This window comes from Abramis brama (genome assembly GCF_963993115.1).
Source record: "Abramis brama genome assembly, chromosome: 22".
NCBI classification, from domain to species: domain Eukaryota; kingdom Metazoa; phylum Chordata; class Actinopteri; order Cypriniformes; family Leuciscidae; genus Abramis; species Abramis brama.
This window is the reverse complement of record NC_139984.1, coordinates 25743670-25758205: the sequence shown is the minus strand read 5'-3', so window position 1 is coordinate 25758205 and position 14536 is coordinate 25743670. Positions and strand designations below refer to the sequence as shown.

The following is a 14536-nucleotide window of genomic DNA, read 5'->3' as shown; positions in this document are numbered from 1 at the left end:
CCCGGAGACCGAGGCAGGACAGAATAAATTCTTCGCAATTGCAGCAGATTGAAGCCGCTCGCTCTCGGGCCAAATGCTCTATTCGCTGAATTGAAATCGTTATGTGAACTAAAATGATATCGTAATTATGTTTTCCACACATATCAGTCAAGGTTAGGAAATATTTGTTATATATCCACTGGGAATGTTACCAGACTTCTATTTGATTTGAAATGCTCCAAGGCATAAAATATAATCAGATATCATTTTGTGCTATAAAACAGTCAATTAAGATAAGAAAAATATAAGAAATAAGACAACAGACAAAAGATAAATCTTAAAAATAATTTATATTTTCTTAGATTAAGCCTCAGATTAAGATAAAATTAAGATTCTTTATTTATTTTTTAAAAGAATGTATTTATTTAGTTTTTTTATGTATTTATTTATTTTTAAAGATATTTACTTTTTTAAATGTAATTATTTTTATATTTATTTAAAAAAAATATATATATATATATATATTTATCTTATAAATGAATTTATTTTTCAAATGTATTTATATATTTATTTATTATTTAGTAACATTTTCATTTATTTATTTTTAAAGATATTACTTATTCCCCATTCTATGTAAAGCGCTTTGAGGTCTCAGAAAAAGCGCTATATAAATGTAACTAATAAATAAAAATAATATTATTTTATTTAGAATTTTTACTTATTTTTAGTATTTATTTTTTTTTATTTTTTTTTAAATGTATTTAAAAAGTAAGATTATTGATCACAGTATGTAAAATGAGTTGTCCAGCAATTTGGAAAAAAAAGTAGGAGTACGTATTGGACTAAATACAGCATTACAAAATTGTCTAAATAAAAAAAGAAAGAGTCTACTGGAAATACAATATCACTCTGGCTCTCACTATAAAGTTTCAGGGCTTGCATTAACTCAAAGTCTTCTGAACTTTTGACTCTGCCAGTAGTAAGAACATCAAGAAACAAAATAAGGAGAATGTTGGGAATAAAATGAAAAGCTGAAGAAAAGAAACAAGACGAACGGCAGGAGAGAGAGAGAGAGTGGAGAAAAACATCAAAATCACACCCAAAAAAAATTTTACAGGGAGAAAAATAAAAAAGCAGAAAAATAGTGGAAACGAAGGGGGGGGGGGGGGGGAGGAGCCAGGGAAAATCCAAATCTCATGCAACCATTTGAAAAGAGGGGAACTGATTGAAAAGGGATCTGTGTGTTCCTACAATTTTCCCAAACACAATAATGAATTAATAAAACACTTGGCGCCTGTGTATTTTCATGAGTCACATCGGCAAAGAGTTTTACAGAGTATGTTCTGCTTTTATGGCAGGCAGGCTGTGCAGAAAGTGAGCTCATTTTAGGGCCCTCGCCCTCTCTCTCTCTGGCACAAGCCCCCGGGGCGAACACACACACATGCACATATGTATAAGTACATACGCACATGTTCTCTTATTACTGCTATTCTCTGGCTGACCCTTACACACACACTTATTCAAACTCTCAGCCCGCTCTGGGTTGAGAGGAGGGCAACGGCGGGCACCCACCGCAGACCCGACCTTCGCAGGGATTATAAGAACAGGCCGGGACTTTCCAAAACCCTGATTTCACCACCGTTTCTACATTGCTCCTCACAGAACAAACACATCATTAGCAGAGCATGCCGAGGCCTATTAGCCACAGAGAAAGAAAGATTAAGCGAGAGAGAAAATGCTCCTGGCATGGTTGGGTGATGCGCTGTGTATCTCTGACAGAATCAGCTCTATGTGATTCATGGCTCCTCGGGGCTGGGCCGAGCCGAGGCTGGTGACGTCTACTCTCTGAAGTACTGCAGTTTGCCACTGCGAAAGGGTAAGCAGGTTGTGTTTAGAAAAAAAAAAAAAAAAGTATCCATTTCAACTCAGGAGAGAATTGCCTCTGGACGGATCAAGTGTCCCTACCGCCGAAGGTATCACATTCTCACTTGGAAAACAACAATTTGAGACCAAGTCGAGCCATCACAAAAGTCGCTCTTAACTGGTACACAAATAAAAAAGTATGAAAAAAAAAGAGGCGTCACAGGAGGCATTAACAGTCTGAGCCGATGGTGAGTTATTTTTTTCCTCCCTCAGCCTGGCTAAAACCGCAATCCATTCTTCCTCCAAAGCTGTGACGGATTTGGGATGGTACGGCGGTTTGGGTTCATTTCCTGTCTACAACTCTGAATATTTCCACTCCTTCATTCTAAGCTCACGGCGCTCTACTTTAAAAGGTACTTTAACTTTCCACATTAGCCTTCCTGCTGTCGATCAGCGCTAAGACGGATTGACACATCCGACCGTATACACTCAAACACCCCCAGAAAGACAGAGGAACTGTATAGCGGAGGCCACAAGAGTGGGGCGTATGGATTCAGATCAAACGTCTTGTGGATGAGGGATCTGGAAACTTCTACGAGAGGCATCAAGCTCACTTAAAGAGCAAGTATAAACTGTTCCATTCCTAAAAGAAAAAAAAAAGCAAGGAAAAACGAGGAGAGAAAGACACTTTCACCTAATCAGAACCATTGGAACCCGATGGAACCGGAACTCAAAAATAAAGGTTCCGAAAGGGGGTGATGCCATAAAAGAACCATTTTGGGTCCCCCAAAGAACAAATATGAATAACATTTAAATAATCTAAAGAAGATTTTTGCACTATAGAGAACATTCTGTGCAATGGAAAGACTCCATGGAAGTTAATGGTTCTTCTCCATCAATTCTAATAAAGAACCTTTATTTTAAGTTGTGTGTTGCATGGCGCTAGCAACACTAAGGCTAGGGGTTCGATTCTCAGAGAACACACTGAATTAAAGGCACTGTAAAAGTGAAGGTGACGGTGAAGTGACGTGAAGACCAAGTTTGGTAACCCATACTCAGAATTTGTCCTCTGCGTTTAACTCATCCAAGTTAGTGCATACACATTAATGAACACACACACACCCGGAGCAGTGGGCAGCCATTTTTTCTGTGGCACCCGGGGAGTGATTGGGGGTTAGTTGCCTTGCTCAAGGCCACCTCAGTCGTTTCCTGCCGGTATTGAGAATCGAACCCGCAACCTTTGGGTTACAAGTTTGACTCTCTCACTATTAGGCCACAACTGCCCAAAAGTACTAAAAAGAGTACTAACTAAAAGTACTAATGCTTCACAAAAACGCCTTGTATTTCAGAGGCAGTCTAACAGTTTAAATACGCAAAAAAAAAAAAAAAAAAAAAAAGACAAGACAAGACAAGAAAACACAAACCACATCATCTGACCATAAAAATAAGAGATCTGCTTGTAGCTTGCATATTTTCTGTGGGAAAACAATTGTCATATCCTGCATAAAACAGAAGCATATGTGTCCGAGGGATGTTTACAGCAAACCTTGATGGTTAAAACTAGTTGTCTGCTTGTTTTGCATGGGAGATATTACAAAAAGACACAGCACAATGTGCTGTAACCTTGAAAGAAATCTGTGTGGAATCAATTGAAGAAAGATGTTGGGAGACGAGACGTATTGTGTGGAAAGTCTGCAGCTGAGGAACCTCCAGGCGTTGTGGAGGTCACATGGTCAGAAGGAGGGTCAGAACTGAGTGCTGAAGGTTCAAAGGCCAGACGTCATTAACACGCACATCCAAACACACACAAATGCAGAAAGATAACTTATTAATGACTAATTTATTTATCTTTCAATATTTTTTTTTTATCCCCTATGAAAGCGCCACAGCAGGGGACATTGGTTGCAGTCCTGTCAAGCGACATTAATAAACAATAGTAAAATATAGCCTTGCCAAATTGGACCGCTGCAAAATTAAACAAAGCGTATCATTGTCATCAGGCAGTCATTTCCGACAAAGACCTTCATAAACCTTTTTATTGTGGGAGATAAAACTGACACGTTCGAATTCCTCTGCCTTCTGACAGGTCAAATGGTAGCACAACATTAAGAGTGATAGATGATCTTCTGCTTCGGAGTCACATATCCCATCAATTAAAACCAGTCTGACACCGAGCCCTTTCCTGGAACCCAACAAACATTCTTCACACCCAATCACTGTACAACACTGACAATGCCATAATATCTATCACGCCACTATAACATGCCCCTCGGTAATAATTTAAAAAAGTATGTACTGCCACAGCCCCAGCTGTAAGGCTCAAGTACACTTCATTCACAATAAACCATGTGAGCTTTCTACCTCAAATTACACTGCATATCATTTAACGCTGTCATTTGAAATTTTAAAGTGATTCACTCTCTAAACTAAAACAATCGATGCAGTGATTGTAAAACACTAGGTAAGCTGAAGCAGTCTGAGAAATAGGTATTTATTAGCAAAAATATTATATATTACATTTTATAAAAAATATGAAATATTATAAAAAAATTGTTTAAATTAATTAATTTAAATGTTTCTATTTATTTATATATATATATATATATATATATATATATATATATATATATAACGTTTTATATAAACTATTGTTACTATATAAATTACTGTTAATTAATTTGAAAAATATTTATAAAACATTTAATGAATATTATATTTAATATTTAATTAATAATATTATATATATATTATAATCATTTTTATATATATATATATATAATATATACGTATAAACTTTGTTAAAGTTGTAAATAAAATATATTATTATTGTACGTTTTACAAGACAATGCTAATTCAGTCGTTTTTTCATGTTTAATTCAATCTGTTACTTAAATATTCTTTGTAATTATTTGTGAAATTTACTAGCAAGTGAAAATTGGAGTGAAAATTTTATATAAATTGTATTATATATGTTATATATGGTTTTAAATACATAAATAAACAAACTTCCGAGGTTTGGACGTGGTTGTGACACATGGAAGACAGAGAGAGAGAGAGAGAGAGAGAGAGAGAGCAATGGAAAGAGTGATGGGATAAATGGAGTGGACGAAAGACTGTTCTGACAGTTCTGACAGTTCTGTTCCACGATGTGATGTGGACAAGGTGAGCCCAGGCACACTGCAAGAACGAATAAACAACATAAAAAAACAAATAAAACTGCTGAACGGAGAAGAAAGGAACACGACCAGTGAGCTTATTTACGCTTGCAGTATGCAGTATTCCTCTGTGGGAAACCGGGTTAAATAATTGGTTAAGGATCAGAGCATTAACATGATCGCCGCTAGATTGTAGTTGTGGTTTATTACGTAGCGTAATCAGACAAGAAATCAGATTTATAAAAACAAACGACAAGGCCTCTGAGCTAAACTAGCCATTTCAGATGAACACAGTTTATTTAATCAGGGCAATAGAAGGTAATAGATGGCGCTCATTACAGTAGCACTGGCACGGGGAAGCATTCACGCTCATGAGTATAAACACACACTAGCATAGACACATTAATAAAAGCCCTGACACACACAGGAACTTCTATAAGCAGATGTCGGACACTCTCTCCCCTTCACACACACAGCCTGACATATAAAGTCTTATACGCACACAGTCAAAGAGATACATCCCTGCACACCTGCAAAAATATACAAGGGAAATAGTGATCTGATGGTTTCCTTCATAATTACAGAGTACAGAACAAAATCCCCTCCACCTTCCCAGATCCCCCATAAACCACCTGTTCAGCTCCTCCCTGCCACTTATATTCTTTTGCCCCCCCACCCCAAGATTCCTGAGAGAGTCAGGGATAAACTCCTGGATTTATGATTCCAAGTCAGAAAGCTGCCAGATGAGCTATGAAGACTGAAGTAAAATTGGGATCTAGACAGATTGACAGACAGTGTGTGTTTGGGGGGGTGGGGGGTGGGGGGGTCTAACCATGCATGTCTTAATGAAAACATTCATTTATTCACATAATAACACGCATGGTCCAAGCAACAAGTCAAACCTAAACATGCATACAAAAAACAAAGGGCCATTCTGTCAATCATAAAAAAATTATGAATAAACTAGAAGATCCAGCAAGTAACTCTGTAAATCTAATACTGCGGTTAGCGTTGGTTGATATAGTGTGAATAAAAGACACATTTCACTGTCACTCAAAAGTGAAGGAAAATACACTCAAGAATATAATGACAGCAGTTTACCCAAACACACAAACACATTAAGACACTCCCGTATTCCATTACAGTTACTGTACCGCTGAGATCAGACTCCACAGTCCCGCTGGAGTCAGAGTGGGAGTTTTGGTTTTGGTGGAACGTGAATATCTGGTTTGACAATAGTTTGTTTTTCCTTGTCTCTGCTTCTTTTGTCTGAGTTCTTGTAAACTCATGTTGCTGATCTGCGAGACATAAACAGCTCAAGACAGAATAGGGCTGGCCCATTCCTTTCTCATTTTAAAAAAAGGAGCCGTGCATGCATTTGTTTGTGCATGTGTGGAGTAAGTCTGTTGGTTTTAATGTTGTAACGCGCTCAGACTTCTCCTCAGCCCCAGATGTGAGTTTGGATGTGAACATTCTGTCACATGTTAAAAGAAGACCTCATAAATCACGGCTGGCTTTGACACTATTAAACACTGCTGGCATAAACTTTAAAACAAAAAAAACCCTTTCAACTCATGAAAATCTCACACACAACATGTTGAAAAGCAAAAGAAAGCAAATTCGGTCAGATCACAGAGTGAGTCAGAGAAAAGCACAAAGAACAGGTGCTACAATCAATGCAATGAGTTTCACAGTCCTGTAAGTTCACCCATCAGGTAATACAATAAAAAGAGCAACACAAAAACTTCTGTAACCACACTAGTATGTGAATTTGTATACATTTTGTTACTTGAAAATGGAACAAATGGAATACTTGTTCAAAGTGATTGCACTGTACAACGCCAATATGCAGTTGTTACCTTAACGGTTCACTCAAAAATGAAAAGTGTGTCATTACTTGCTCACCGCTGTGAAATTTTGTTTTTTTCTGCTAGACACACAAGAATATGTTTTGCAAAATTTCCAGGTTGTTTTTTTCCATGTAATTATAATGAACTGAATGCTTTCAAACCTCAAGAGGGATGTAGAATCACTAAGAAAAGATCATAAAAGCATCCACATGACTCATGCTTCGGAAGCCATATGAATTAAAGTTTTTAACTGACAATGTTCCTGTGTCTGGACTATTGAGGCAACTCAAGAACCGGAACAAATCATTCAGATCAGTTTTGTGAATTGGATCAACCAAATAGTTTACAAATGACTACTTTTCTCATTAAGAGCTAGGGCTACGGCAGATGTCAAAATGATGAGTGGATGAAAACTTTTATATCTGCTCCTTGCACAGTCACTATCAAATGGCTCTGAGTTGTAGGACTGTAATGGTGAGTTTGCATCCGTTTTGAGGTGCAACATCTTCAGTCACCATTCATTGACTGTCATTGCAAGGAAACGACATTTTTAAAATGTTATCCTCTATCCATTTAAAGAACTAAACTACACTTCATTGATGTCTCTTAATGTATCCAGGTTTATAACATTAAATCATATCTTTTACTTAAAAAACAAAACAAAACAAAGTTAATTTAGCTGTTACCACATTTTAGGTTAACTGACTAAACGTATTTACGTTGCATGAGATGCTTGTGAAAACACCTCTCCCTTAACCACAAGTTGTAGGTAGACAACACTTGCACACATTAATCTCAGATACAAACACTTAAAACGTGTAAGCCACACCACAGAGGACTAAACACAACACTTAAGGCAAGAAAGACCTGTCAGAGAAATGTTTTACGTGTGTCATGGTACAACTCACTAGGAAAAGGTATGTGTAAGGACGAGAAACGTAACCAGTCTCTTCACACACATCGCGGATCGAGAAAACACTTGCACGCCAAACATCAACGCCGCACGAAAATAAATGAAAACACACGCACAGCGCACGCGCTGCAATTAGATGAATTCAAGAGAACCGAGTCGTAGCGAACGAACGAACAAAAAGTTGCGAGCGATTAATACGATTCTTTTATCACTCTCTCGCTTCTCTGTCGCACCTACTCAAGTTTAGTTTTAAATCACTCCGGTTTCTCCTTTGTTATATGTGTAGCATATCTGACAGACATAAGAGAGTATAGGCTTAACTTATTTCAAACATCGTTTGATCGCTTCTGTGGAAGTTAAACTCACCCGTTGTGACTGAAATCCGCGAGGAGAAGAAAAGCTCGCGCTCTCCGTTCATCAGAGTCCCTTTCACACTACACGGTCGTTTCTTTCTATCTTTTTCCTTTTCTCTGCCTCTCTCTCTCTCTCTCTCTCTCTCTCTCTTTCCCTCCCTCCCTCCTTCTCTTCTTTTCGTCTCTCTTAGAAATAATTATGCGCTCTGATTCATGAACCCTCTCTGGGTCACGTGACTCCACCCTTCAAATATACAGCACATTTTTCACAAGCCACAAAATGCCTAGAGGGAAGAAACAGAGGCAAGCTTAAATTTCTGTTTTTAATTCGTTGCCTCTCTTTCTTTCTTTCTCCCTCTTTTTCTCACTCCTTGAACTCTGTGTATTCACAAAGTGACATGCACTGAGTGAGTAGCACATGATTTAGGAATGCCAATGAGTAACTCCTTAAAGTGGATACAGTTTCCCCTCAACATGAAATCAAAATTGACTGATGCATGTTCCCGGTCTTATTGTGAACGATTCACTGGTGCATGTTATTCCAGTGGGAGGAAAATGCCTTTGTAATATGCATCAAAATGCAATAACCGTGCACTAAAACACAGCATGAAAGTGTGAAAACCCTAAATGGTGCCAAAGCTATACAGTGTGGATTACGAACACAAGGTATAGAATGAACAGTGTTAAATATAAAACATGTAAAAATGTTAAACACAAAAATGTATTGGATTTAACCATTTTGAGTTGAAAAACATAAAACAGTTAACATCCATTGATGAATAATTTCATTGTCATGAATAATAATAATTAATTTCTTACAAAAGTCCACATGGCATCTTTTTGATGAGGGGAGTCTGTAAATGGGAAGTTCCAAACTTCATAGTGCCGATGGTGTGTCCGTATATATGGCACTTTATGTGTTTTTTATCAGTAGGCTATAGTGTGCAGTTTGTGTTTGCATGGAACAGTTCTGCGCTGGCTTGTTTGTGGTTCTGGGCGTTTGCCTGGTTCTTCCTAAAGCTGCCATTCTGCACTGGCTTTGGTTAAAAGAAACCCCCACAAACCTCACTATGAAGACACACCTTAACTGGCTCCTCTTTGACGGTGCCATCTCAAGCTCAGGGAGGTGGTACATCAGGTTCAGCCTTGGGTCTGTCGGTAAGTCAAGAAAATAAATCAAACAGAACTCGCAATATACAATATATTTACATATGATCATATTCTGATGTGTTTTGACTGGACAGTTGCACATAAAACAACTTTGCTGTGTACAAAGGTTCCATTCAGGTTATGCTGGACTAAATATGAACTTCCTGTCAAATAACAGTTAAAAACATTTTCAGCATTCAGAACTCAACAGATTTTTATTTGCTAAGATTAAACCGAGTTTAGCTAAAGTGTGCAAGTAGGACACTTTAGCAGGGCTGGCATTATAAGTCTCAATACATGTCAACAGGAAGTGGTTTGCTTTGCCACACAACTGTACAATACACAGCTTGATCTGCAGATCACTCTTTGGAAATATACTAACTATCTGTCCAAAGCAAAATATGAGGTTTCACACTTTTCCAATTCTCCAATTCTCACTATTAACTAACAATTAACTACAACTTTTGCCTCAATAAACTCCTAATTACTGCTTATTAATAGTTAATAAGGTAGTTGTTAAGCTTAGGTATAAGGCATGTAGAATATGGTCATGCAGATTAAGGCATTAATATGTGGTTTTTTAAGTAATATCCTAGTAATAGGCATGCTAATAAGCATTTAAAGTGAGAATTGTACCCTAAACTAAAGTGTAACCATTTCAAATAATATTACAGTATGTGCTGTCATTCTCCGCGTGTCTCTGAGTGAGTATGTGTCTGCGTGTCAGTAGCAGGAGAGGGGTCAGAGGTTAGCAGTGTTTGTGTTTCGTTGTCAGTGAAGTGTGCTGGAGGTTGAGATTTATGATCTCTGTGTTGGGAGACTGCAGAGTGGAGGATAATGAAGATAGATCAGACTGCTATCTCTCTCTCTCTCTTCCTCTCTTGCTCTCCTCCTTCTCCCAGACTACCTATCTCTCAGTCTTTCTTTCTGTCTTTGTCCTTCAGTCTTTCACATTACATTACACTTTCACCTGCTTTTATATAGAATTCTTTCATCTGTATATTCCTACTTAGCATGCAAAACTCAGTGTGTCAAATGTGTTGTACGCTCTAAGAAAAGTCAGTAAAATTAGGGCCCAATATACTGCTAAAGTCAGCATGAAACGGAAGTTGTGATAGTCTTTTCTATATTGTGACGTATATAAGAGTGAAACGGCATCTTGAACAAGAAAAAATGTAGGACGGGACTTGATTTTGTCCATCGGGAATTGATTGGATCGCTGTGGCTTACCATTGCTGTGTTCTCATGTGATTGACAGGTTGTGCCACCCTCACGCCAGCGAGCACATCATCAGAAGAGATGTCATCAGGGGTGTCCAATTTAGTTGGGACGCAATTGGGACATGTCCCTACTAATACCCAGCAACTACTGAATTGTCTCGACTGATTAAAGTGAAATGTGAAAATGAATGAAGAATGTCTATAACAGCATTACAATTTGATCTGCAGATGTACTGTATAGATTCATAGTGCAGTGTAGTCAGCTTTATTGATCATAACGGGAGTTTTTGCGAGACTGACTAAAGTCACTGTCCGTGCAGCGGGGAATGTTCTTTGCTCGCTTTCTGTATATAATTTATTTTCAATTTGAATAACCGTTTTGTTTTTCATTAAAACAGAAATAAACTAATTTATAAAGGGTTCTCAGCTTGTTTTGTCAGTGTATGGTGTGCTGTTTTCCCACACACAATTTTTTTTTAATGTATTCTATCAATCCACATTAATAATCATGCGTACAATATCAAGGGCAATAATCTTCAAAAATGATTTTTGTCATGATCTTGAGCTAGACCTCTGTCCTAAGTTCTGATGCTCCCTGGTTCTGTGTAAATGAAAAGAGGCATCCGAGAATCCTTAAACCTTTTTTCAGGATAGAGCTTTTTCATAATTTATGTATATACTTTGTATTTAAAATTACATTATTCTCATAAAATTGTGCAATTGTCTTGTAAATGTCTGTGCACAGTCTGTGTGTGTAAATATCAGATGTAGCTTCTTTTCCACCTCTCAAGGTAAAGATAGCTGCTTTGATCATTGTATTGGTAATAGCCTGTAGTATCTCATTATTCTGATTGTTTGAATTATTTGACTAAATTGAAGTATTTAACATATAAGATAACACAGATACATTTAATATGGTAATTATAAAAATGCCCCTGGAATGTATGATTGTTTACATATTCTTTCATGAAGTACAGAAAGCTGTAATGTAAAGCTGTATAATAATTGTCTCAGGAAATGGCATGAAAAGTTTCATTCATGTTGCATTCAAAAGTCTAACATTTAGAGTAACATTTACATGTGGTTTCAACACATTTGACCACTTACACTTGTCCAGTTTCATCAGGAATGTGGCCCAGACCACCTCCTGAAGTGGTTTGAGCAATCGGATTCAAATCCGTCTCGAATGCGTTTCGGAGGGCGTTTACACCTGGTCTTTTTCATGATCGGACAGCTTTCCGATTACAGAAAACGCATGAAGTGGCCAGGTGTAAACAGCCCCATAGAGGGCAGTATAGTCATGACTCCTGTCAGCTACAGGACATCTGCTCTGGAGGCAAAAGAAGAAGAAAAGGTTGGTGTTTGGCTGCACCTTGCTGATTGGCGAATTTTGCTTCAATTAGAAATTGTGATTTGAGGTTATTATACACATTATGTTGCATCAAAGTGAAAATCACAACTGGCATTATCAAACAAATATACACTCAAAATGTACACTTTTTTTTTTGCCTATTCAGTTTAATAAAATGAAACAAAATTGAAATGAAATGAAATAAAATAAAATACATTATTTAATTGAAATGAAATAAAATAAAATACATTATTTAATTAAATATATTATTATTAAAAATAAATGACAAATTTAATTAAATAAATTATTAAAAGTAAAACGAGCTAAAGTAACACAATAAATAATTTTTGTTGACTGGGCTGCGTTTCCAAAAGGCATCGTAAGCCTAATTAGATTGTAGAGCCATTGCCACCAATGGTCTCTTCATCAACTTGGCTCAGGATGCTTTTGAGAATTGCAGCTCTGGGCAGTGGATCTGTAGTTCCCAGCATGCTTTGCAAGGGACTGCATTAGGAGAGTCATTTTAGGGATTAAGTGTCATTTTATGTGTTTTTCAGTAAAGGGAAACATGTTGATAGTTTATGCTAATGTTTAATGTTCAGTTATGTTGGACATATAGAGTTGTTTCTGTTATTGAAATTTGTGGTTACCATTGTGCTGAAGAGTAGAGCTTGTGCTTAGAGTGTGGGTGGGCACTCACTATTATCTTTTAATATTGGCCTCTAAGTTAATTTATGTGACCCAATCCTATTCTGTTTTATTTTGAACAATCTAAATGAAATTGTGTGTATTAATCAATGTAATTAAGGGAAATAATTCGTTTATGAGTATATTTACAGCAAGATGGAAAATGACTTCCATCACACACACACACACATATATATATATCAAGCTTATTAATTAATTTTACATTGCTGGAGAAATAAGGTTATATCTACTGACAGTTATGCTTCAGTAAAAAATAAAAAAATCAGGTTGGTTGAATTTAGTTATCAGTAATCTTAAATAATTTATTTCATTTCAACAAAACCAGTTATTGTAGATGTTACCACATGAAGTAGATTTTCTAAGTAGAACTCACAAAAAAAAAAAAAAAAATCAGTGTAGGGTTAAAAGAAATGTCCGTAAACTTAACCAATAATATCCTGGCATTAAATTATACAGTCTCAATACGGAATACTAATAACTGAATGACTCTTTCTTCGAACATGCATGAATAAGCAGTTCATCAAATGAGTAGTAGCAGTCATAAAATATTAGCTGAGATTTTGAAGTATGCTAACGGACACTTAGGCTATCTATAAAGTCACAGTTTTGAGGAGCCATCAGATTAAATAAACAACAACAACAACAACAACAAAAACAGAATTGTGAACTGCATGGCTTATTTTAAGTTGTGAATGTTGTTCTTTGGATTTAAATATTCCTTTTTTGAAACACCTTTAGTAAATTGCTAAATTGCAGTTTGTTATTAACACATAGGTCATAGGTCAAATAACGCATGTCTCAATGCCAGTAAGATGGATGTGATAGTATGCACTCATCAACAATCAAGAAGTATCTAGGCAGCCTCTCTGCCATTCACTCCACTTCTCCATCTTTCGCTCCTAATGGTTTCTTCTTCACTCCTTGCTATGACATCATAACTCATCTTAAAGGCCTCTGATTAATTTTTTTCCCCCTTCCTACTTAATTTGTTTTTTTCATCCATTACCCGCCTTTCCCCTCTGTTAATAGTCATAGCTCAGTGCAAAAAAATAAACAACATTTCCTCTAAGAAGGGTATTTATTTGTGCCAAGGACTAGTGGGTTTGGGTGGAAAGGGAAGGGAAGGGGGGAAACGAAAAAGGGAGGGGAGGATAGAGAGACACAGAAAAAGAGAGACTGGTGGCTACGGCAGGTTTTAATCAGGAACAAGATGCCTGTAATGAGATCACTATTTCCTTGCATGCAGATTGATGTCATGTGAAGTTTTGTGCTGCAACGAGACATGCTGAGAGAGCAAGAGGCGGGCATGTGCGCGCGCTCCCCTCTCGCGCAAATAAGCAAAACGTCCATTTACTAAAAGCACGCACACGTAAAGACATACATAAACACGCACGCGGAAAGCAGTTTTCAATTTCAAAGTCAAACGCACGGCTATAAAGGGCCTCATTCATTCCGCCTGGCAAAATGTACACATTTAGACTCCAACAGACATGAAAAAAATAACATACACAGGGGAAAAACAACAGAGAGCTTTTGGAAAAAGATTTAAGGGGGAAAAAAGGGTCAGGCTGTGGTGTATATTTTGCATTAAAGTTCATGTAAATGTATAAGCCACATGTCATATTTAATCTACGGTTGCATGTGTGCGCATGCTTGCACTTATTTTTGTATGTTTGTGTGCGCGAGTCAAAAACGCGAGCGCGCTTCGGAGGTCCAAACAGAGTTGTCGAAAAAACCCTAACAAACAAAGTGCCAATTCGCGCATGCAAATGAGCCTACCCTCCAACATATGTGTCCAATGAAAGGTGAATGGCCCTCCTGTCTATACTTTCCTCACATCAGCCATGATGTCACCATGAACCCTCTCTGAACCGACCTCTGTCAAAAAACATTTCGCTCTCTCCCTCTCCTTCGCTTCTCATTTTCCACCTTTCCCTATTGCACTCACCAGGCTGCCTCCCTCCAGTCCGAATTCTTTTGGTAAAACCACATTTT

The 14536-nt window shown here is 37.3% G+C and overlaps 1 protein-coding gene across 4 annotated transcripts in view; it reads right to left on the bottom strand.

The window, feature by feature from the left end:
* The window catches only part of rarga (retinoic acid receptor gamma a), a 50503-nt gene extending 42201 nt beyond the window's left edge, over positions 1–8302 (bottom strand). For 2 of the 4 annotated variants that reach the window (XM_084098062.1, XM_084098064.1), the window contains exon 1: positions 8127–8302. The gene's annotated coding sequence lies outside the window, so the exon portion shown is untranslated. The remainder of the gene's footprint in view (positions 1–8126) is intronic. The other 2 variants (XM_084098063.1, XM_084098065.1) reach the window with 2 other exon arrangements.
* Between the last annotated feature and the right edge of the window lie 6234 nt (positions 8303–14536).